The sequence below is a fragment of the Xenopus tropicalis genome, chromosome 7, assembly GCF_000004195.4.
Source record: "Xenopus tropicalis strain Nigerian chromosome 7, UCB_Xtro_10.0, whole genome shotgun sequence".
In the NCBI taxonomy this organism is placed as follows: Eukaryota; Metazoa; Chordata; class Amphibia; order Anura; family Pipidae; genus Xenopus; species Xenopus tropicalis.
In genome coordinates this window covers 21,953,203-21,979,504 of record NC_030683.2, presented here as the reverse complement: position 1 = coordinate 21,979,504, position 26,302 = coordinate 21,953,203, and positions in this window count along the sequence as shown.

Here is a 26,302-nt window from a genome sequence, read left to right as displayed (position 1 = left end):
CTTGATGACATCATAGAGTGGGCGTGTCTAAACACCAGACACTGTACAGACACAATTTGAATAAAACAATTACAAAGGAATTGTATATATATATATGGCCCCTTTAAGAGAAACTGCACTCTTATGGGCTACGCATATACACTAAAAAGTTTTATGTATTGTAAACTATAACGCACCCCTGTTGCTGAGCCTATTAAACTTTCCCTTGGAGTTGTGCAATCCTTACATTTAACAATAAGGGGTATATCAGCTTTTATAAGTGCCCTTTTAGCTAAGAGAAATTTCAGACATTCGGCGCATTTCATTTTATTCCTTTCAGATAGTCTCAAGAAAAACTGAGATACTGTCCTGCCACGGAAAATCAGAACCTCAAATTAAACACACGGGATTCTGAAATACTCATCCATGGGTTTTAGTGTCTACTTGATTGAAGACCCAAGAACGATAAAATATCCGAAAAAAAAACCCTTGAATCTAAAACTGCTGTGTGTCTGTTGCTGTTTGCCCTTTGCTTTCTCTCTTTATGCATCAGCAGCAGGATTTTTACTATCTCTGGTGGATTTTACAAATTTGCTCTAGAGCTTTTATAGTGTCCTCTAATGCGCGCGCGGAGATAGCAGCGTCTTTAATACTTCCAGTTCTTCCCCATTAGGTGCGAGATACGGAATACATTATACGCAGCTACAACGTTGCAAGCTCAAGGGCAACTTTCATCTATAATACAACATTAAAGAGGATCAACAAAACTTACATAGGAAGTTTGTAATTCCATTATTCATGGTTTATCCCAGTTCCTTAAACTTCAGTCATTTTCTGAATGCTAAGCATAAATTTTGCAAGGCAGGAGGAATACGATATTGAATATGGTTTCGTTAGAGATTCTGGAATACGGTACAAAAAAAGTTCAGAGTTACATTGGATATTTCTGTCAAACCTATACATTTTTGTTTGTTATATATTTAACCATTTAAGACAAATAGAGGATGGCTGTATCATAACATGCCTTTTGATGATTAAATAAAGAACTTTAAACAAACCCCCCCCCTCCCCGCCATGTCTAAGAAAGAACCTGCGGCTGATAAACAGAGTTGCTCTACAACATGAGAAATATTTTTCTTCCTATTAAAATTGTTAAAGGTTAAGTAAGCCTTTTATGTTCTGTATCACAAGCAGCTCAACTTCAGGTCTCTCTGCTACTTCCTAGTCTAGTGTGAAGCTCCGCCTCTTTTTGCTTTCTGAGCTCTCCTTATCTCCCTGACTATGAAGACCTCAAAGAGGTGCCTATTTGGATATGCTCACCGCTAGTGATGAGCGAATCTGTCCCGTTTTGCTTCGGCGAAAAATTTGCAAATCTTTCGAAAGATTCGCGAAATGGCAAAAAATTGGCAAAACGGCAAAAATGACGCACGTCAAAAAAAAATTGTTGGCCACGACTATTCTTTTGTCGCCCGCGGCTATTCTTTTGTTGCCCGCGGCTATTCTTTTGTTGCGCTACTATTCTTTTGATGCGGGCAACAATTTTTGGACGCGCAGCAAATTTTCCCGCTGTTAATTTTTTCATGCGTTTTGCGAAACAATCCGCCAATGACAATACACGAATCCCCATGCCTGGCGAAACATTTCACCCATCACTACTCACTGCCTCCAATTAAAATCAATCAGGCATGCTTGAAAAGAGAAGGAGTATTCAGAACAAAAGGGGAGGAGTTTCACACAATAATAGGAAGGGAGTAATAGAACTGTAGTTGAATAGGATCTAATAGAGAAAAAGCCTGAAGAGTTTTTGCCATCACAGTTGGGAGTAGTAGATTTACTGCTCCTCAAAGGAAATTTGCTGTTACCATAAAATTAATTGCATATTATATCATATACATTTTGTTGGGTGGTCCAACAAAAATGGCAACAAAAATAAAGATGTATGTGCATATATGTGTCTATGAAGCCTGACTGCATACACTTTCATGCTAAAGGGGCAGGGGCGCTTCTGCCATTAGGCGAGTTGAGAAACTCGCCTCAGGCGGCAGAAGCGCCCCAGTTACCAGGGGCGGCAAAAAGCCGCTCCTGGTAACTTTAAGAGCCGAATTTCCGGTTTTTAAACCGGAAATTCGGCTCTTCTAGTGCAGAGAGCGCAATTGCGATTGCAATAGCGATCTCACCGCCCCCGGACCCGCTCCTGCGCTCAGAAGGTAATCGCTGGGGAGCGGGGGGGCGGCATCCAGGAGCCGCCTCAGGCGGCGATATGGCCAGAATTGCCCCTGTAAAGGGGATCATGATTTTGTGGTTTTATACAGTTTTATTCTACTAGGCAGGCTTCAGCTCAGCAGCTCACATTGAAAGCCAATAATTTCACAACCCTGTCTATTCACTTTACTTGACTTAGTGTCAAGTTAAATGTCAGTTAATGGTCAATTCTAATTGGTCCTCATTATTATTTTTTAATAGTTTTTTTTTATTTGCCTTCTTTGTCTGACTCTTTTCAACTTTTAGAGGGGGTCACTGACCCCAGCAGCCAGCCAGAAAACTATCAGTCTGTGGCCGGGGTCAGTGACCCCCATTTTAAAACTTGAAAGAGGCAGAAGAGGAAGGCAAATAATTCATAGACTATCAAAGATAATAATAAAAGGCCAAACTGCAATGCTGCTAGTAATAAGACATTCTATAACATACTAAAAGGGTTGGGGGTTGCGCACTTGGAGGGGCTCGGGCACACCGACCCATGGTTCCACGCACAAATGCGCGGCAAGATGGACGCCGGCACGTGAGCGTCAGAACGCACGCTGCCATCGCGTTTTGGCGCCACACGTAGCCCTTTTTCAAACCCACTATGGGAATCTCTCAATGCTTGGTTATAGGCCTAGCTTCCCTGCTACCTTCTTGCTAACTTTGTATTTTGCGACTTCTGCCTGAATCTGGACCTTGCTAATTTCTGGATTACTGACCCTCGGCCTGACACTTGATTGGTATGAACTCTGCCTGCCTCGACTTTTGCTTGTTAAACAACTACGCCTATTCTTTTGCCTCGGATTAAGACGCCCCTTAAATTGACCCTTTCCTGCCCAGTTGCCTGCAGTGTCTCTTCACGTGATCGAGCTCCGCTACCAGGTAATCGTTATAATTACAGAGAAAAAGAAAATAAATTATAAATATTTGAATTACTTGATTAAAATGAAGACTATGGGTGATGCCCTTACCATAATTCAGAGCTTTCTGGATAACAGCTTTCCGGATAATGGATCCCATACCTGTGCTTCTAAGTGCTATGCTCAGAAATAAGCTATCCAGGTAGAGTAAGATGGCTATGAGTTCTTTAGTACTCGAGGGATCATTTGAAGTCACTTGGCAATTTTCCTTATACTTATACTGGGAATGCAAAATATTCCTTCGAGACACAATATTCTTCCAAGAACTCTTGCGTAGTTATTATAGATACTCCTGATCATTTGCATGAGCAGCTAAACTGCTTTATATCAGAAGAGCTGTGTGTTTGGGGCACATATATTTCTCTAGGGTGCATTAATATGGCATGCACAATGATCTTCTTGAGTGACTTTTTCTAATAAAGAGCTGGCAAGGGAAATATTACAGTGCAACTTGTATGGTAATCCATGTTTAATATGAATTGCACGTTACCCAACATATTGCAATGTTTATCCTTTTTATTTTTAAATAATTTACAACACACAATCACATATCTATGTAAATTCACGGGAGGGGGCGGTGGTAATACTAACTAAATTTTGAATAAGCTGAAATATTGGAGTCATCTCAGCAAAACATGTTCTACATTTTAATCCAATCACAAGACTGAAAGAAAGAGAGAAAACAGGTACAGGTATGGGACCCGTTATCCAGAATGCTCGGGACCTGGGGTTTTCCGGATAAGGGGTCTTTCCGTAATTCAGATCTCCTACCTTAAGTCTACTAAAAAATTATTTAAACCTAATAGGATTGTTCTGCCCCCAATAAGGGTTAATTATATTTTAGTTGGTATCAAGTACAGGTACTGTTTTATTATTACAGAGAAAAGGGAATCATTTAACCATTAAATAAACCCAATAGGGCTGTTCTGCCCCCAATAAGGGGTAATTATATCTTAGTTGGGATCAAGTACAGGTACTGTTTTATTTTTACAGAGAAAAGGGAATCATTTAACCATTAAATAAACCCAATAGGGCTGTTCTGCCCCCAATAAGGGGTAATTATATCTTAGTTGGGATCAAGTACAGGTACTGTTTTATTATTACAGAGAAAAGGGAATCGTTTAACCATTAAATAAACCCAATAGGGCTGTTCTGCCCCCAATAAGGGGTAATTATATCTTAGTTGGGATCAAGTACAGGTACTGTTTTATTATTACAGAGAAAAGGGAATCGTTTAACCATTAAATAAACCCAATAGGGCTGTTCTGCCCCCAATAAGGGGTAATTATATCTTAGTTGGGATCAAGTACAGGTACTGTTTTATTATTACAGAGAAAAGGGAATCATTTAACCATTAAATAAACCCAATAGAGCTGTTCTGCCCCCAATAAGGGGTAATTATATCTTAGTTGGGATCAAGTACAGGTACTGTTTTATTAATTACAGAGGAAAGGGAAACCATTTTCAAAAATGTGAATTATTTGATTACAATGGAGTCTATGGGAGATGGCCTTTCCGTAATTCGGAACTTTCTGGATAATGGGTTTCCGGATAAGGAGTCCAATACCTGTATATCGATAACAATGATGAAGAAGAAAATATTTAATCTATAATAAAGAAAACATAAAGGAAACAATACATTTAAAAATAAGGTTTAATTCCTGCACCTAAATTTACAGCTGATATATTTGCCAATGATATATGTGTTTATTAATACTATAAAACCACAGTGAAACCTATCACCACTATTCATCAGAGCAGGCTGAATGGGTACTTTGTTGCCTCCCCCAAGTATATGTAAATGCAAGGAGTATTTGAGAATTCTGAAAATTAGACCGAAATCAACCCAATTGTGTCCAAGTGATGCAATAACTCCCTACATCATCACATTATCTGCCCCCAATGTCATAGCTCCGCCTTAAACATCACATCCGCACCATTTCCTTGGTTTTAACCCACTACAAAGATGGTAACCCTACTCCTAAACAGGCTGATGGCTCCTGATAAAACCGAGCACAGTGTGTGTGCATGTGATAGTGACCTTTGATTGTAAGCTCCATGGCGCAGGGACTGATAGGAATTGTGTGTAATTTCTGAAATGTGCTGAAGACGATTTGAACTCTATATAAATAAAGGATAATAATAATATAATAAAAACATTTTGTCTTTCAAAAATATTCAGACCCCTGACCTCATTGAGGTCAATGAATAAATCAGTTATTTTCTGTGGCAAAAGCATATTCTATATATAAATACAAACTTACACAATAAGAAGCAAACCAACAGCCTAGGATTTACTTGTTACATGGGGGCACAGAAGCCTTATTCCCCCCCACCCACCACCTCTTTGTCCTGGAAAAACTCATTTCATAGTTTTGTCTCTGAAAAGGTCATTCTGTAATTCTCCCATAGAGCTAATTTTGGTTAGCCTGACACATCATATAGTTTATTATTTTCCTTGGCTGCTTCGGCCAGTGTTAAACAAACCAGCCGTCACTACTAACGAATGTGCAAGCACTTTTATACTTAGAAAACATTATTTATCAGGGACCTTTGTGTAGAGCAAAGGAACTTTTACAGTTGTGGCCAAAATTTTAATATTTGCACAAAAATTTTGTATAAAAGATGATTCCATCTCAAAGACAGTAAAGTTTTCTAATCTTATTAGGTAACTGCATAATACAAGAGTCTATATATTCCTTCTTGCCTCTCACAGCTAGCTGTAGTCATATAATTCCTTTACAAAAAGCCAGGAAAGGCATTGGCTAGCAATACAGGCTGTTTCCAAACTGTTGAGCTGGTCCCCTAGGGGATCAAAGAGTCATTCATGGTGGAAGGCTCAGACTGAATCACAATTCAGGTTAGATTTGAAAAGAATACCTTTTTGCTGTGTAAGAAACCCCTTGATAGTTGTTTAGTTAGACATTTGGGGTGCAGGGCTGGCCTTTGATAATTGAACAGAAATAGTCCAAGGGGGGCCCCTAGAAGTGGTATAACTCCCAACATCAGCTGGCCCCCTCCAAGAGATCAGACTGTGATATCACTATCCATATAATATGGACTGCAGTTGCCTGAAGATCTGCAGAATGGATCTGCAGTTGCCCGAAGACAAGAGCCCTGGAGATTGTTTATGTTAAAGTCTGTTCAAGGCTTGGGGTTTGGGGCTGTTACACTGTCTTGGGGCCCAATGACCCAGAGCGCAGTGTAGGGAAGCAGGGCATGACAGGGTTAAGGAGGGCAGCCTGCCCGCCTCCCTCTGTATGGGTTCCTGGTGGCTGGCAACTGAGAGCACTGGTTTTTCCCGGGCTTAGCAAGGGGAGGGGCGCTAGGGACAGCCTACCTTCCAGTCAGTTCCAGGCAGCAAAGGATCAGCAGCTCGCAGCATCCCACCCTCCCTCCCATTAAAAAGGAGGTCATTGTTGTTGTCGCAGTTGGCGGAGGGTACCTTACTCAGGGGTACCTGCCCTCAGGGGGAAGTTTAAGGGGGGTACTTGCCAAGAAGAGTGTAGCCCGGTTGGCCTGCGGTCCTGATCGGAAGGCAGTTAGCCTCGGTTTAGGTCGGGGGAAAAGGAGGCAGGAACCAGGCGTTACATTTGGGCACAGGGCCAGTCCCTGGGAGGCGAATAAGGATTGTCGGTTTGACAAGGTTACTGTAAATGTTTGTTATACAAACGGTTTTGTACAAATAATAATGTTACAAATGTTAACTGATGTTAAGTTTTATTGTTAATAAATAAATAACTGCGGCCTTCTCTTCCCAGCTACAGTGTCCAAGCGTGTTGTTTGGGTAAATGGGTTAAGGGTGTGGGGGAGAAAAGGGGAGGGGCGAGGGTTACAGACTCGACGCTGCACCTGTCATGGTCTGCTATGATATGTTTAGGGACCAAAGTGTTAGGAGATTCTTGGGGGCCCCAGTGTACCAGAAAATACTTAAGGGCCAGGCTATACAATTAATTGCTTTGGACCAGTGGAACAAGAGAGAAAGGTGAACAGGCAGCCAGCAGCACTCTAGGCACCATTGGCTCACCCAGTCCCAGAGCCCCTGAGGCCTGTCAGTCAACAAGACAAAGTCTTATGGGCCCCACAAAAATGTTTCAAATTGGGCCCCGCAGTTAATAAGACCAGCTCTGTTGGGGTGAACACATCTCCTGCTCTAGATAATATTGAAACAATTAAATAGCTCATACAGCAATGTTTTCTTATGTCTGTAGCCTTGTTATTAGTTATCCATTACCAAACCCGGTACATTTGAAAAAGTCTTGAACCAAAGCAGTCTAGAAACCCCTGGTCTAAGGGGTAGAGGTTGATATCATGTAAAGAGGGTTCTGTTGAATACAAATTGATGAGAGAATCTGCCCCTGATGAAAAATTTGTGAAATGGAAAAAAGTCATGAAATGTGCGTTACTTCTTTTATATGCGTGACTTTTTTTCTCACTCCTTTTTTCTCACATTAAAGTTTACTGGCAAATTTTGAAAGAAAAATCATTGATGGCGGAATTTTGCAAAACAATTGGCTCATCACTTAATTTAATGCCTTTTAATAGAGCTGTAGCAGAAACACCTTTAGCCTTGACAGAGAGCACCCATAAAACTAGGCCAGCTGAAGCTGTACTATGTAAAGCAGGAATATTTCAATGTATAAGAGTTTCCCTCTATATAAAGTAATGTAGTGTGAGCTGTTGTTAAATCTCAGTAGTGAATAAAAATTCCTTTCCAATAAGGCAACAAATACATTTATATAATACAAAGAAGATTTCCCTAACTCTTATATTATAGACAGGGTACACATTGTACGTTACAGTCTAACACCCCATCTAAATCATTTTCAGTAAATACTCAGTGTTCCTGTGTTTCCCTTGGTCAGAGAGGAGCTATTCTCACTCCACTGTACATTCCCTACATTAAAAAAGGTACATTTATATTTCAGTGCTACTCTGGGTGTGAGGAATAGACCTCTGCTTTTTTATCGCCTCTACTTTACCTGGGAAAAGCAGCAGCAATTAAAATGCCTCAGGTGTTAAGCCCTTGTAGCTAATATGCTGTTTAGCCCACCAGCTACCAGCAATTCTATACGGTATCCTTTACATAACTTGGGCCGAGGTCATAAATCTGTGTTATTCAGAGCAAAGTAATTGTTGTTATTATTTGTTATTGTTTCTCACAGGGAGCTAGGTGACCGAAACAGAGGTGATAAAATTAAATAAACCCTTATAAGTAGCCTCATTTTAATCCAAACATGGCCTAAATCCATTTAAAAAAAGCAATACAATAACCTTAGGATAATAAAATAATAAAAATTCTGCAGAAGAATTCAACCATTTTCACTTTTGAGCTGAGGGTACTTGCCGGATTTGGCTGAGCAATGTGATTAGTTGATTTGCACCATGCTATGAAAGCAAAGTGTAGCCTTTATAAATACAGCGGGAGTACATAAATATATGGGTGGGAGCAATCAAGGGGTCATCTGCATGGCCTGAAGTGGTCATTAACACTCACTTCATCCTAATCACCAGGCAAAGCATTCAAAGTGCCTCTTCTTTAATCATAAGGGTTGAAACATAACAAATAGCCCAAAAAAACAAACTCTCATCTCTGTGTATAGATTAGAGAAGTATCACCCATTATGATGTAAGCCTATAACTGGGTGCTGTAGCAACCCTCTGCAAACCACTTACATGTGACTTTTTATCTCAGGCAGGGCTCTCGCGTATGGGGTGTGGTGGAACTGTAGTTCTCAACTTGATCAAATAAATTGGGTGCTAGTGGTTTTTAAAACAACTGTTTATTAGCTGGAATTTAGAACAGATCTCTTGGATGACAGTCACAGATAAAAGCAGTACAGTAGTTTACATCAAAAGTCAATTCCACCCTCTAGGTGTTTTGTACATAAATAAATGGGCAATTACCACATGGGGACGTCCCAAAATACTCCAAACTATACATCTTAAATAAACAAGGAACTTAATGACCCCTATTTAAGATTTATAGTTTGCAGTACAGTAGTCCAACATTTAAGACGTTTTTGTCCATTAAGGGCCAGTGATCAGTCTGCTTGAAAATCTCTAGCCCCAAAAATCAGGCCCTTCAACAGTAGTGATGTGCGAATCTGTCCCGTTTTGCTTCACCATAAAATTTGCGAAACGGCACGAAAATTCATGAAACGGCTAAAAATTCGCGAAACACATTTGCTGCACAAATTTGCTGCACAAATGTTTGGTCACTCGCGTCTTTTTTGCCGCCCGTGTCTATTTTTTGTCGCCCACGGTTTTTTACTCGACCGTGCCCAATTTTGCTGCAACCGCGTTTTTTTTATGCGACTGCATCCGATTTGGCGCCCGACAAAAAGAAATTCCGTGCAACTAATTTTTCCGCGGTGCATTTTCATAGAAGTTTTGCGAAACAATTCGCCAGTGGCGAAATGCGGAAACTCGCTGCGAATCCATGCCTGGTGAAAAAATTCGCTCATCACTATTCAAGAGGAACCTAGGTAGGAAAAGTAGGTCTGTACACTTGAGTCCCTATTTTGAGGGTGGTACACCCAGGACTCTCACCCTTCTAGTTTCCTTGTAGGAGCAATAGCCTGCTCACTAACTACCGTGATCCTTACTATCATTCCTAGAGCGGGCTATTACAAATCTATCCTCACACTATCTTTGCCTATTGGGCCTACCTTTACCCTGACTTTAACCTTCGTCCACCCTCCTGCACAGGTGGAATAGAAAGAGAGAGCAAACACTTGTTGGCTTCCCTTCGACCCCACTTGGCCATTTATTGAATTGCCAGGAGACTACTTTGACACAAGATTAGGAAACAGCTTCCCTTCCCAACTTTATATTAAAGGGGACATATACCATAATTTTTTACAATGCACTAAACCATGTAAAATAATGTAAAATAGGAGTAAGTGCTTTTATGTTAATACCTTTGTGTTCAAATATGTCCATAACTGCTTGAAAACTGTGCTCTACCCACCCCGTTTAGACTCTTCAGTACTCTCTGCTCATGCCCCTCCCATCCCCTACCTGCCTGCTATGATTGCGCCTCTCTCATAGGGAAGGGAGGGTTAAATATTCATTCTGGGGGTAAAGTTTTCCTTTAATGACAGAACATGCAGTGCATTGTGGGAGCTGGAAATTTTGGCTTGAGGGGAGCCGAGTTGTTAGAGAAAGGATACTGCATATACATATGCAATTATGTTTACAAACAACTGTAAAATGATTAATGTTGGATGAAAGTATAATAGAAAACGGCTTAGAATTACATTTTCTTTCACTTTGTAAAATACTTTTGGGTGAAGTTCCCCTTTAAGGCTTCCACAGTTTACTTGGCTTGTAGAATTCACATATAATGGAGACTTTGTTAGCCCGATATTATTACCAACTCAATGTTCACATGAGTAATACCCGTACGAGCACTGTACTGTACCTACAGGGGGGCTGCACGTGGCTGCTTAAGGACCTTGCTATATGAGTGTCCCCTATAGCCGGACTGAGCAGAACAGAGCTGGGGAAGGTCAAATGTCTTCATTCTGAAGGGGTCGCTAGCAAAGGGAAATTACAGCACAGAAAGGAGATGAATGGCTTTATACAGTACATGATTACAGGGCTGAAACCTTGGTAATGATGATGAATTGTATTTCCCATGGATGCTCTCTAGCAAAGATAACTGTTGGACATTTGTGTCAGAAATCAGTCCCCTGTAGATTGGATCCCCCTCTATCAAATGGAACTTGTGCCTCTGAGACTTGTTAGATAGGGCAGTAATTACTGAACATTAAGGGGAATGATGGGGGTCGGCAGATTGTGTGGGTTTTTTTTCACTCTGTTGATTGAATCTCATGCCAATTTCAGTCTCATTTTTTATTAATTCCCTGGAATTAACAGTTAGGGAATTAATCAGAAAATAAAAAAAAACACTTTTCACAATGCCTTCCTCTCTCCCAGAATTACTGTAGGTCTCTGCACATGGTTTAGGAGTTCACAGGGCCCCCCAATGAATACAGTGCTGCTTATGTTCGGAAGCACTGCATTCATGAAGGGCAGGAGAGGGCATAAACCCCTCCCATCCCCTAGTTTAGGGGTCATTCAGACATGCAAGTTAGGAAGAGGCAGAGATTATAAGCCACAATGGGTCCCTTTACTTTACTGTCTGCCCTAAGAATTGGCCTAGCTGATGCCTGCTGATCCTGTGCACTGGATTTTTTCTCTGGAGCAAGGTGCCAAGCGCAGCCACACCCAGGGTCTTTGTAAACGACCTCTAAAGTAAGTCCTGGTATAATAATTGTATGCATTAAATCGACAACTTTACTTGCCTGGTGTGTTTGATAAGGAAACCAGCCCTATAATCTGATGTTGGGGTTCAGTAGATTGGGGCAAATATCTTATATTGCAACATAGCATCCTTGGGGAGTAATCAATAACCAGTACAAATATTGCTTGAGAATTAGTAAGCCATAGCAACCATCATCATGTAGAATCCCACTGTCTGCAAACAAATATGTCTTTGGAGCATAGGGGTTGTTAGACCTGGAGCAAATAGGGTTCATTTCTAAATCTTACTGCCTTCCATAGGACACTTTGCCTTCCTTGAGACCCCTATCAATGACTGAATGGAGATTGCTGCAGAGTTCCCAAACAGTTTGAATTTTGATTGAATTCACCAAATAATCTCTTCCAGGAATTTGATACCACTGACCCCAACACTGGTATGGAACACCACAGCAGAGTATGGACAACACTCACTCACAATAGATTCAATCAAGATCGATAAAATTCATTCGATCCATAACAAAATGTTCCTATTCGTCTTTCAATCTTTCAATCGATAACTGTCTGATAGAAATAATGGTTTTGATTATTTTGCCCTATTTTTTATCACTTTAATTGGCCCTTCAGCCTGCAGGTTTGCATTTATTTGATTTTAATGGGATGAGGTAGCAAACCTATCTCTGAATAGCCTGAATACATAACCTTATATTCAATGTATTTCCTTTCCTTTCTTTTCTTAGATGTATGGCATATCCAGTTACTTATGCTGATAAACATAGATGACAGAGAGAGGATTTTTTTCAGCGGGCCAGGAAGTTGTAGGGCAACATTTTCAGCAAGTCTGTTTTTAAGTTAAAAAAGATGAATAAAAACCCTTATTTATATTTCCCTGTGACAGGGATTTTATATTATTCACTGCCTAAGGGGCTACATGCTGAGAGCTCTGTTCTCTGTTTACAGTTCTAGACAGTGATTCCGCCACTCTTTTTGGCTGTCTCCTACTTTGCATTATATTATTAATACTATGAGCCTGTGCTACGGGTTGGCAGTGTCTTTGTCTCAGGAAGCAATGTGGACAGAAAAGAATTCTAGTTTATTTTATATGATTCCATAATCACAAACACAGCCTTACATGTCCTGTGCCACCGAAGGGCACTTAGGGGCAAATTTATCAAAACATTCTCATTTATGTGAGAATTATACCCATTACACATAGGTAGTACAGGTATGGGATCCCTTATCCGGAAACCCATTATCCAGAAAGCTCCGAATTACAGAAAGCCCGTCTCCCATAGACTCCATTTTAATCAAATAATTCAGAATTTTTAAACGGATTCCCTTTTCTCTGTAGTAATAAAACAGTACCTGTACTTGATCCCAACTAAGATATAATTACCCCTTATTGGGGGCAGAACAGCCCTATTGGGTTTATTTAATGGTTAAATGATTCCCTTTTCTCTGTAATAATAAAACAGTACCTGTACTTGATCCCAACTAAGATATAATTACCCCTTATTGGGGGCAGAACAGCCCTATTGGGTTTATTTCATGGTTAAATGATTCCCTTTTCATTGTAATAATAAAACAGTACCTGTACTTGATCCCAACTAAGATATAATTACCCCTTATTGGGGGCAGAACAGTCCTATTGGGTTTATTTAATGGTTAAATGATCCCCTTTTCTCTGTAATAATAAAACAGTACCTGTACTTGATCCCAACTAAGATATAATTACCCCTTATTGGGGGCAGAACAGCCCTATTGGGTTTATTTCATGGTTAAATGATTCCCTTTTCATTGTAATAATAAAACAGTACCTGTACTTGATCCCAACTAAGATATAATTACCCCTTATTGGGGGCAGAACAGTCCTATTGGGTTTATTTAATGGTTAAATGATCCCCTTTTCTCTGTAATAATAAAACAGTACCTGTACTTGATCCCAACTAAGATATAATTACCCCTTATTGGGGGCAGAACAGCCCTATTGGGTTTATTTAATGGTTAAATGATCCCCTTTTCTCTGTAATAATAAAACAGTACCTGTACTTGATCCCAACTAAGATATAATTACCCCTTATTGGGGGCAGAACAGTCCTATTGGGTTTATTTAATGGTTAAATGATCCCCTTTTCTCTGTAATAATAAAACAGTACCTTGTACTTGATCCCAACTAAGATATAAATAATCCTTATTGGATACAAAACAATCCTATTGGGTTTAATTTATGTTTTATTGATTTTTTTAGTAGACTTTAGGTATGGCGATCCAAATTAAAGAAAGACCCTTATCCGGAATTCCCTTGGTCCCGAGCATTCTGGATAATGGGTCTCTGTAATAAGCAAAATCTTTCATAATGCATGGATTTGGCGCGAATTTTCCACGTTTTGCCATTGGCAAAAAAAAATGATGTAAAAAAAAATTGTCGTTTGCATCAAAAAAATGATGCACGTCAAAAACATTGTCGTGCTCGTCGTTTTTATGACGCGCTTCATTTTCTGTGGTTCGCAAATTCACAGATTTGCTCATCACTACATATGGGGGTTAGAGTCTTCTGAAACCACCAGTAAGCTTATTTCACCTAAAACCACAAATGTCATTTATGAAAAAGATAAAACAAAAAAAGCCATCATAACACAACAAAAACATAAATTGTTAGAATTCATACACTGCTTATAAGAATCAACAACAATATAACCTCTATCTACTAACAGCTAAGGGTAAATGTATAAATATAAGCCTGAATGAATGTGGAGTGACAGGTGGCATTTGGGGAAGACTGATGATTTTGGTATTCTTGCAGGACATAGTTTAAAAACCTTTTCATACAGATAAATATATAAATATTTTATATGTATGTCAACTTTAGGTTTCATATGTGACATTCTATGTTAGATGTAGTTGTTTATGTCATTTATAAAAAAGTGTAAGTTCAGTACATTTGCCTGTCATAGGAATTTGCCTGCTGTAACAGAAATAGACAAGGGGTATCAGCATCCTATTGTGTGCAGTAACACCTCCTACGTACAAGGTTGTGATGATACACAGCAATGGCCATAGTAGGCAGTCCCTAATAATTAGGGTTGTCACCTATGCTGGCTTTCTTAGCCGGGCAGGGGGTGGGGTTGTGACATTGCAGGGCAGGGAGGAGGCAAGTTCGTGATGTCACAGGGGCTACGACGTGGCGATCAGCGATTGCCTGATCACCACATCAATGTTACTGCCCGGTTTTCCTAATTTTGGAAACTGGGCAGGAGGTTTTGCCCTGGACAGCCCTTCCGAAAACTGGTCTGTCCGAGTCAAAACCGGACAGGTGGCAACCTTACTAACGATATTATACTGTATCTATTACTGTCAAATAGGTGGCTTTAAGTGGAATATGATCTATACTAAACCTGCATAAAATGAAGCTTAATTTGTATTAGTGAAGAGAGAGCGTGGGAAAGAAGATACTCCCGGAAGGAACATCAAGACCTCAGAACCCTTCAACATCGGATCATGTAAGATAATAGACCAGGCAACTTAGAATATCTTATTTATGTGCCAAGTTAAGAGCTGTATTTTATTGGTTGTATTCCATTGATCCTAAAGGATTGAAAGACTCTTTCTTGAGGAAACTCATGTCTAATTCTGGATTTTGAGGGTTCTAGATAGTGTCCTCCCTTAACCTGCAATCTTCCGGATAAATTATGAAATATAAATAATATATAATAATTTATTGCACAAATTTTTCATACTGTCGCACAAATGATAGTGTCAAAATCCCCCGAAAACCTTTAAAACTACAAAGCAAAGAAAGATCTTCCAGTTGTAAAAAAGACATCTGCCATTGACTTGTACATGATCTCGACGGCTTTTAGATGGCGTTTTGTCGACAAAATCGTATTTACAAAAGGCTCTTTTACATTGACGGAAAATTCGTGAACTGCATTGAAGTCACTAAAGGTAAATACAGTATTAGCATTGAACAACATTCCACAAAAGATGGTTAAAAAAAACATTTTTCACTTTTTAAAGTCCTATCGAATGGGTGGCACGGAGATAAATGATCAATGAACAATATTCATTCTGTCAGTTTTCAGATCGTCAGAAAAAAACATGAATAAATTATAAACCCCAGCAACAGCCAACGAAACAATTGCTTGTCAGCTAAAGTTATTCTTTACCTGTTTTAATCTGAAGAAATACAAAAAGCAGAGTTTCTACACCAATTAGAAATGTGTCGGTAAATATTTCTTGGTAGCAAAACCCGCGCCGCTCGTCACGCCATGAATAATGGGATGTGGCATTAAAGCCACCTATGAAGATAAAATTAAAATGTAATCAGTGTACATATTTGTTCCTTCCAGTGCCAGGAAGATACTGAGGTTCTTCATGAAAAAATAAAAACTATGATGCAAAAACATATTTACTGGAAACCTGATGTGCAAAGCTATTGCCTGCCTGCAACAAAACTGGCAGCTGTCTATAAGGGCTCTGGCACATGGGGAGATTAGTCACCCACAACAAATCTCCCTGTTTGCGAGCGACTAATCTCCCCGAAATGCCATCCCACCGGCGAAAATGTAAATTGCCAGTGGGATGGCATACGCGGAAGTTTCCTCTCAAGGCAATGCTTTAGCTGATAATAATGATCATGGCGCAGATATAAAGGCCGTTACTGTACCACAGAGACCTTATCTGCACACCCTAGCACTCCAAAGTTATATGCCCGGTGCACACTGCTGGGGGGATCGGCACCCTCCAAAAACACTATAGCAACAAAAAGCAAATGGCACTCAGGGCTGCAAACAAGGGCAAAAACCCTTTTAAAAGTTTATTGCGGAGGTGCAACATTTCGGGGCAAAGTGACCCCTTTATCAAGTATCATTATCATTGCTTGATAAAGGGGTCACTTTGCCCCGAAACGTTGCACCTCCGCAATAAACTTTTAAAAGGGTTTTTGCCCTTGTTTGCAGCCCTGAGTGCCATTTGCTTTTTGTTGCAGATATAAAGGCCACCATACTTATGTTTATAATCAGCCCAAGGCCATTCAGTCTCAGCACAATTAGATATGGGTAAACCACTCTTTATTTTGTGGATGACTTTAGAGTCTGGTCTCATTATATACATAGTGGGTTTGTTCTTGGCTTGGCACTAGGATTGTCTATGTGCTTCCCACAACCCATAAATACAGCTTTGCTAAACAATGCTAGAACTGGGCAGGGATGTGGAGGGATGCCTTTCTTCTTTATTAGTGATGAGCAAATTTTTTTGCCAGGCATGGATTCGTAGCACTGCATTTTGGCATTGGCAAATTTTTTTGCAAAACTTACATAAAAATTTGCTGCGGAAAAATTCGTTGTACGGAATTTTTTTTTCACGCATCAAATTCGGCGCGTGCGTGTAAAAAAAAAAGTGGTCGCGTCAAAAAAGCGCGGGCGACAATAAAAATAGACGTGGGTGACAAGAAAGACGTGAGCAACAAAAAAATTTGCAGTTTTGCCATAAAATTTGCGATACAGCAAGAAAATTTGCGAAACAGCGAAAAATTCAGATTCACTTATCACTATTCTTTATTATTGTGAAATAGGGTCTCTTCAGGGGGAGTAAAAGAGTTTTAAATCCCTGGAGCTTTTTTTCTATTCCTCTCCACTTTTGCATGCTAATTTTGTAGGCAATTATGAATAATATATGGTGCTGGCTTCACTTTGGTCAAACAATCAATACTATCTGTAAGAATGCCCCTTTATTAGAGCACCCTATAGATCCCCTCAGCTCCCTGTTTTTTTCAAATGAGGGGTAGGCAAGTTCTAACAGCCCCTGCCAGAAGCACAGTAGGAGGGGAGTAGCCAATCACAGCTCTGCAGTCAAACAAGCAAAGACAGACTGCAGTTCCCTGTCAGGTCAGAATGTGATAGGGACCTTAGATTGTAAGCTCCACTGGGCCAGGGACTGATGGGAATGTGATAGGGACCTTAGATTGTAAGCTCCACTGGGCCAGGGACTGATGGGAATGTGATAGGGACCTTAGATTGTAAGCTCCACTGGGCCAGGGACTGATGGGAATGTGATAGGGACCTTAGATTGTAAGCTCCACTGGGGCAGGGACTGATGGGAATGTGATAGGGACCTTAGATTGTAAGCTCCACTGGGCCAGGGACTGATGGGAATGTGATAGGGACCTTAGATTGTAAGCTCCACTGGGGCAGGGACTGATGGGAATGTGATAGGGACCTTAGATTGTAAGCTCACTGGGGCAGGGACTGATGGGAATGTGATAGGGACCTTAGATTGTAAGCTCCACTGGGGCAGGGACTGATGGGAATGTGATAGGGACCTTAGATTGTAAGCTCCACTGGGGCAGGGACTGATGGGAATGTGATAGGGACCTTAGATTGTAAGCTCACTGGGGCAGGGACTGATGGGAATGTGATAGGGACCTTAGATTGTAAGCTCACTGGGGCAGGGACTGATGGGAATGTGATAGGGACCTTAGATTGTAAGCTCCACTGGGGCAGGGACTGATGGGAATGTGATAGGGACCTTAGATTGTAAGATCCACTGGGGCAGGGACTGATGGTAATGATGCCCAATCTCTATGTAAATAACAGATAATAAAAAAGTCACGAATCAGGACTGTCCTGTGTAAAATGTAATAAATATGTAATACAACAAGCATAATATAAGCATGGAGGGGCTGTGTCCTACAGCATTCATCAGTCAGTGCAGTTTAGCTATGCAAGGTATGCATTTTATATGTTTTAAATGTTAGTTGGAATGAATGGTGACAAAAGGAATACATTTGTTCTCTATTTTGACATGTTAGGCTATTATATAGAGACATGTTATTCTGTCCTCAGCCTCTCAGTAATACTTGATATATTTGGCTCACTGTTGCATTCAGTTGGCAATAAGCACTGCAGCAATTCATCATTGTGCCTTAATTCTCCCATGTCAGTTGTAATTTTATAATGTAAAAAAATAACATTATCCCTTTCTTGATATGTGCTTCTCTTCCTTCAGATATTGGTTTTATATGAAATTGGATGACTTGGAGATCAACGTGGCACAGTTCCAGAGAAGTGATGTGTGAAAACAATCTCGCTTTGAAAGGAGAACAAAATAAAACAGGCTTTAGAGATGTTTTGTCCATCTTTTTCGCTCTGCTTAAGCTATTGATAAACTCAACTTCAATTGCCAGACGTCAAAGAAAGGAATCATTACGGTATTGGGCGCTGGAAGTGCATGATCTGACACGAGGCCAAAGCATAATACCTTATGTTTGTTTTATGCACTTGAGCAGGATGTTTCTCTTTGGCCCTGAGCCCCCCTGCACAAACATAATGTTCATTTGCAATGTATTTGCTGTTAATGTGATTTGCATGGAGTGAGATCCCCGTTCGATAGAATTGATGTCAAGCAAATCACAATTCCCCTCCTCAGCTGTCAGTTCCATCCCAATGCTCATATCTCAAGTTAGTGTTTCCACCTCAGATAGACCCTACGCGACTGTATGTCATTTGAAGAAATAACTAGCAAAGTAACAACTTTTATATATTAACTAACAATTAAATATGACATAAAAGTACACAGTGGGAATCATTTAGCACATATATACATATGTCAAACACAAGGCCCGGGGGCCAAATCCGGCCCACCTGGCTGTTTTATGTGGCCCTTGGTGAGTGTGTCTGACCATCCTGATCAATTTCCATTTTCCTCACATAGTAACTAAGACTAAGGGGTATATTTATCATGCTGTGTAAAAAGTGGAGTGAAGCCTTACCAGTAATGTTGCCCAAGGCATCCAATCAGTAATCAGATTTCAACAGTAGCAAAGCATCTATTGGTTGCTATGAGCAACATCACCAGTAATGTCTTACTCCACTTTTGACACATTGTGATAAATATACCCCTTGGTATCTTACTAAGTATATTAATAAAAAATTTGGCCCGCGACTTAGCCTGTGTTTTAGATTTCGGCCCCCTTATGTGATTGCGTTTAACACCCCTGATTTAGCACATGGCACAGTTCAGAAAAAAATGGCAGCTGTGATTTTATACCTTCAGTATTTTGGCCAGGCCTGGACTAGGATTTAAAATACACAAGTATATAAAGGTCCAAACAAGTACACAAAGGTCACAAAGTACAAAAAAGTACACAAAGGTCCAAACAGCCCCCCACTAGGCCACTAATAGTGACTGTTCATGGCATCTTACTGCAGCCCCTCATTTTCTAAAATCCATAGATAGCCTTTCTGGGCTAATCCGCTCGCTTGACATTCAGGTTCTTGGATATGCACCACTCCAGTGTATCTTTGTGTGTTTATGGTCATAGACCTGCTGGAAGGTAAACATCATTCAGTCTCAGGTGCCTGGGAAGCTCAAACAGGTTCGACTCCAATCATCTTCCTCTACTGACCTTCCAGATATGCAGTATTTCTTTTGAGATCAGAACACATTTGGATTGCATTTAACTTATCAAGATTTCTGAAGGCAAGTGCTTGCCCCAGGGCTAATGGGGGGGCTTTACAGCAAACACTTTTTATTTGTAAATTATTTTTAAAACTATGTAGAATTTGTTTTTTTCCACTTTGACTTTATGGTATATTTTGAATAGGTCAGTGGCATAAAATCACAATTAGATCCATTTTTATTCCAGGTTGTAACAACAACAAAATGTGAAATAATCTTGAGAAAAGCAATGTACAGCTAAATGAGATACATTTTGGTGTTACAGTATTTGGGTGTTAGGGTAATAAATGCCTGTGCAAGAGACAGAATATGGAAGGATATAGAATATCAGATAAAGCAACTCTTTCTAACATGGAGCAATTTTCTCTCTGTTCTAACCCCCCAAATTAATGATTGGCTTCTGACTCAGGGCAGTCCTTACAAACTGTTCCATACGTTGAATGAATAATTGTCAGTTACCTGCAGTGCTTATGTCAGTCAATACTTAAAACTAATGATTAGCTCTCTGGAATTCTACTTCCAGCCAATCCTCATAACTGAACGAATCATAGTTGGATTTTCTGGCTGAAGTGCTGATAACAGCCAGCCATAAAACTGAGTGATCTGTAAGCAACCTGCAGTGCTGCTCCTGCCTAATCCACCGAGCTGAATTCATAATAGTTGGCTGTCCTACCTAGGGTCCTGCTTCCAGCCAATACATCCAATTGACTAAATAATATGCCACCCGCTGTACTGTTTCCACATAGCTGAATTCATAAAAGTTAACTACCCGGACGCCTGCTTCAAGTAAATCTGGATCAATAAGAGTTATTCTTAAATATTGTAAATACAGTACATGGCTGACCTGGAGGAGGTACTCATAACCTACAATTTTCCACACCTGAAGTTTCTACAGGCAGAAAGGCATTATATTTGGATTGGGAAAACTTTTCAGAGAGTGGAGTTTGCATCGTTTTGTACTGTGGCAATAAGGGGGCTATTTATGAACAGATTTGGTCAAGAAGTTTAAACTGCATATTTGACACTCTTTTATGGTGCTTGTGCTGCTCCCCAAGTCTTTTTACATTTGACTGTGGCTCACGAGTAAGGAAGGTTGGGGAGCCCTGATGTAGACTATAGGGGGCATTTACAAACACCCAGGATTAAGAGCTTATTCAGCAAGAACTTCTTCCCTGGGGCTAGGATAGCCCTGTTCTTAACGTCTCCCATAGGGTAGGTGGTAAGTACAGGGCTTTGCTGTAACCAGTGTTGCTCCCTAATTGGTACGTCTGAATAATGCCCGGAGACAGATGGGGGTGGGTGGGGTCTACCCTTTCCTGCAAATTATGATTACAGAGCTGTGGAACACAGGCAGCACTGAATTCATTGGGCCAGTCTCAGGTTTCTGTGCAAAGACCAAGCAAAGTGGCAGGCAAGGTGCAAAAAATGGCACATTTCATATTGGAAATAAGCCCTTAAATATCTGCAGATAATTAAACTAAAGGCAGACCATGAAATCCCAAATATTTTATGGTTTGCTGTTTACCCAAAATGTTAGGGCTTATTTACTAATATACGTGCTAAAATGGACAAATGTAGTTGCAGTTAGCAATACATTATAGCTGTCAGGCATGCTCTGGAGTAGCTGTGTTCGGTGCTTCGCTGCGGACATGCTGCAACTTTGCAGCACAGACTTGTGTCCATAGTGAAGTGATTATTGTTTGTGTGCTGAGCTGACCCTTATTCTGCTGTTTGATTCTCTGTGTTTCTGACCTTGGCCCGACTTCCGCACCTGAACCCTCACAGCCTGCACTGACTGTTTCTGGACCTCGCTTTCTTCCTGCTGATTCTGCTTCTACCACTGGACTATTACAGCATTTTTGCCACTCTTTACTGTTACTAGCCCTGTCTCACCCTGTCTTCAGTGGCTATTTACTTGTGAGAGTTGTAGGAGAGGCTCGTATTTACCTGATTTCCTCCAAGACATGTCTGCTAGTGATGGGCGAAATATTGGCATTTTTTGAACAGCGCGTCTGAAAATTGTCGCACACGTCAAAAAAATTACGCAAGTGAATTTTTTTACCAAAACGGGATATTCGCTCATCACTAATGTCTAGTGATGAGGGAATGTTTCGGCAGGCATGGATTCGCAGCGAATTTCAGCATTTCACCATTGGCGAATTGTTTCGCGAAACTTCCATTAAAATTTGCCGCAGAAAAATTTGTTACGCAGATTTTTTTTTTTTGTTGTGCGTCGAATTGGGTGTGGACACGGCAAAAATGGGCACGGCCATGTCAAGAATGGGCGGGCGACAAAATAATAGACACTGGCGATAAAACAATTTACGCGGGCAACAAAAATAGACGCAAGCTTTTCGCTAATTTTTAACTGTTTCGCAGATTTTCTTGCCATTTTGTAAATTTCTTGCCGTTTCACGAATTCAATGGCGAAGCGAAACGGGACAGATTCGCTCATCACTACTAATGTCTGCTCTTCCTGTAATATGTGATAATCGCTTACAATTTAAGTAGATGGGCTGCTTACAGGTGCCTACCAAAATCATTCTAAATGAATCTTATTAAAAAATAAATTGTGCCGCAGAGGAGGAGGTGGAGGTTTAGAAGAAGGAATGTGTATGTCACCTTTGTTTCACTTGGGAACCGTGATAAAGATTTGAAGCAGGTTCTCTCTTGGGGAGAGTGGAAGAAATATTGAAGCTTTAATATTAACTAAAGGGGCAAGAATAAGAATCCAAGCTGTGTTATAAAAATTGTAAAATTGTATTGTCGCTTGCACTCATTTGTCTCTGGTTTGTAATTAAAACATAAATAACACAACACAAAAAGGTTTGAAAGAAAAAAATATATATTTTATCGCAAAATGTAAACTGACGAACTTGTGTTGTTGCTTTATCAACCTCTAAATTACATGGAGTGTTGGAGAATGTGAAAAATGATCATTATATCTCCGCGTAGAAACAAAACAGAACAGCAGGACGAGCGAAGCCAAGAAATAGAAATAAAAACAATTATCTTAAAATACATATAATTTACGAACAATTTAGAAACAAACATGTGCCGGGAATTCTCTGTAAATGATAGTACTTACATTTTGTAAGCAAGAAAACAATTACAGGGATAATGCAATGTTTTTTATCTCCTTTCCATCAAGTACAGTAAATGTTTAAAGAAAAAAGGTTTAGATTTTGCCTACAAATAGCTCATGTCGAATTCCATTAATTAATTTCAACAATTACGCCGTGCAACCCATAGTTTAAACAGCAGGCTCTTTTATAGGATAACAAATGCATTTAATACCATTTTCTACACTATTGCATGGGGAAGAGATAGAGACAATGCCTAGAATATGATTTATATGCTGGCTGGGAATTAACTTGCACGGCACTATATAAATACTCGCTAGAGACTAGAGGATTTTTTCATCAGGTATGGATTCACAGCAAATTTCCGCATTTCGCCATTGGCAAATCGTTTTGCGACACTTCCGCGTGAATTCGCTGCAGGGAAATTTGTTGCGCGTAAAAAAAAAGTTGCGTTTGCAGACTTTGTTGTCGTGTTCGTCTTTTATTGTTACACACCTTATTTTGGGCATGGTCGTGTAAAAATAGGTGCAGTCGCATCAAATTAGCCTGGGTTGCGGTAAAATAGGCGTGGCAGCGGCAAAAAAAAAAAGGCACAATCGCATCAAAACACACTTGACACATGACTTTTTTGTTGCATTCATTTTGACGCGACCGTGCACGATTTGACGCAACTGTGCCTATTTTGACGTGACCATGCCTAAAAAAACCGCGTGCGACAATGAAAGATGAGCGTGACAAAAAAAGTGCAACAATTTTTTCTGCTGCAAATTTACACGGAAGTTTGCAAAACTATTCGCCAATGGCGAAAAATGGTCAAACGTGTTTCTCAAATTTTACGCCGTTTTGACACAACCCCAACTTTTCTGATGTAACCACTAGTGGTGAGCCAATCTGTCCTGTTTTGCCTTTGAAACTTTAAAAATATGCTTAAAATGGAAAATCTGTGAAATGCGCAAAATGATGCGCGTCAAATAAAATTGTTGCGCATAAAATTGTTACTTTTTTTGTTGCTCTCTGTGGCGAGACAATCTGCAAAAATTTGCTCATTTGCTCTGGGAAGCTCATTTCCCCTAAACTTTACTCTGGTTTGGTTGAATGAGGTTATAAATAGCAATTAGCGAATCTGTGCCCTTTTGCGAAACAGAGAAAAATTCACGAATCACGGGTCCTGCATTACTTTTTTGTTGTGCGCAATTTTTTTGTTGCCGTGGCCGCAAATATTTTGCTGTAACCGAGCCCATTTTAATGCAATTATGCCGATTATGACGCAAAAGTGCCTATTATGACACAACCGCGCCTATTTCAACTTTTTTTTTTTTGACGCGCAACAATTTTTTTTGCTGCAAGTTTTTCACGGAAGTTTCGCAAAACAATTCTCCAATGGAGAAATTAAAATAACTTGCTGTGAATCCATCCAAAAAATTCACTCATTACTAGTTATAAGCAGTGCTTCTAGTACAGGTATAGGACCCATTATCCAGAATGCTCGGGACCAAGGGTATTCCAGATAAGGGGTCTTTCCGTAATTTGGATTTCCATACCATACCTATACTAAAAAATTAATAAAACATTAATTAAACCCAATAGGATTGTTTTGCATCCAATAAGGATTATTTATATCTTAGTTGGGATCAATTACAAAAAAGGAAATCAATTTTAAAATTCTTCATTATATCATTAAAATGGAGTCTATGGGAGATGGGCTTTCCGTAATTCGGAGCTTTCTGGATAACGGGTTTCTGGATAAGGGATCCTATACCTATCATTATACTGGTTGGGGTTGCTAGAACAATTAATGGCTCCATGAGTTTTTATATAAACCTATGCATTGCTATATGTTTTTTCTATATTATGGTGTGACTTATTTGTATTGTAGCTACATGTAAATAAGGTTACTCCAGGAGGACAGAAACAAAGGGTCACATTTACAGATGTTTACCTCAAAGGTATTTATTTTTAAATTAAATAAATATATATATAAATATTATTATGCCATTTATAATAAATAATACCAATAAGAAATAAAATACAATTTTTAAATTAAAAAATGAAAGCTATTTATTTTTGTAATGTTGTAATATAATATTATTTATGTTTGTCATATTTTGAAACAATGTGTTTGGAAAGCTGCTCCTTCAGTATTTCTAAAGAGGGTGCCAACCTTTCCAATACAGGTATAGGACCAGTTATCCAGAATGCTCGGGACCAAGGGTATTCTGGATAAGGGGTCTTTCTTTAATTTGGATCTCCATACCTTAAGTCTTCTAAAAAAACAATAAAACATTAATTTAACCCAATAGGATTGTTTTGCATCCAACAAGAATTAGTTATTAGTTAATTATTATTATCTTATTTGGGATCAAGTACAAGGTACTGTTCTATTTTAACAGAAAGAGAGGAAATCAATTTAAAAAATCTGAGTTATTGAATTAAAATGGAGTCTATGGTCTGCTAACTTCCAAAAGATCTGGTCTATTTGGGTGTTCAGGGGCCTCTAATTGTTCAATAATGTGCAGAACTACTTTCATGAAGCTAACATGCCCTAGCTATAAGCTCTCTTGACTGACCAACATATACCCTTAAAACCAATAAGGCTGACAGTTACTGTTTCCCTTTCCCCTTCCCTCTCACCTAACTTTCCCAGGTTTTTATGCCTTCCTCAACAAACCTCATACCTTCCCTTCCTCTCCTCTCCTTCCCCCTTCTCACACCCTTCTTTCATTAAACCTTCACTTTTCTTGAAAGTTAGACACTGTACCGAAATATGGAAAGCATATCCTGTTAATTATGTTCATGTCAATGTTTCAAATGGATCTCCACCAGACAACAGTCTAAAATGTCAATGTACCCCTCCTCTCCTTTTTCTTTCTGTACCCCCCCAAATACTTGAATATCCTTTCAATAAAATATTAGTTACAAAAAAAAATGGAGTCTATGGGAGACAGGTTTTTCGTAATTCAGCACTTTCTGGATAACAGGTTTCCGGATAACAGATCCCATACCTGTACTTCCAATACCAAAACTTGCACAACATTCTGTTTCAGCACCTGTGCTCTAGATAATCTACCTCAATTTCTCAATGCAAATTCAAGTTTAAATTCAAATTCTTCCAAATCTCTTGTGGATTTGGAACCCACGAGATGTGCATTATTAGTTTAAGTCTTGTACTTTATTCCTCAATAGCCAAAAGAGCCTACAATTTCACTTATACATGTTCCCATTATATTAAATAAAATGGTTCTATGTGCCGGAAATATTTCATTTTATCGACTTACCTATTTATTTGCAAATCAACCCAAAAAAAAAGAAAAGAAAAGAAAACTTAGAAGAGACACACACTTATTCCACCAAGAA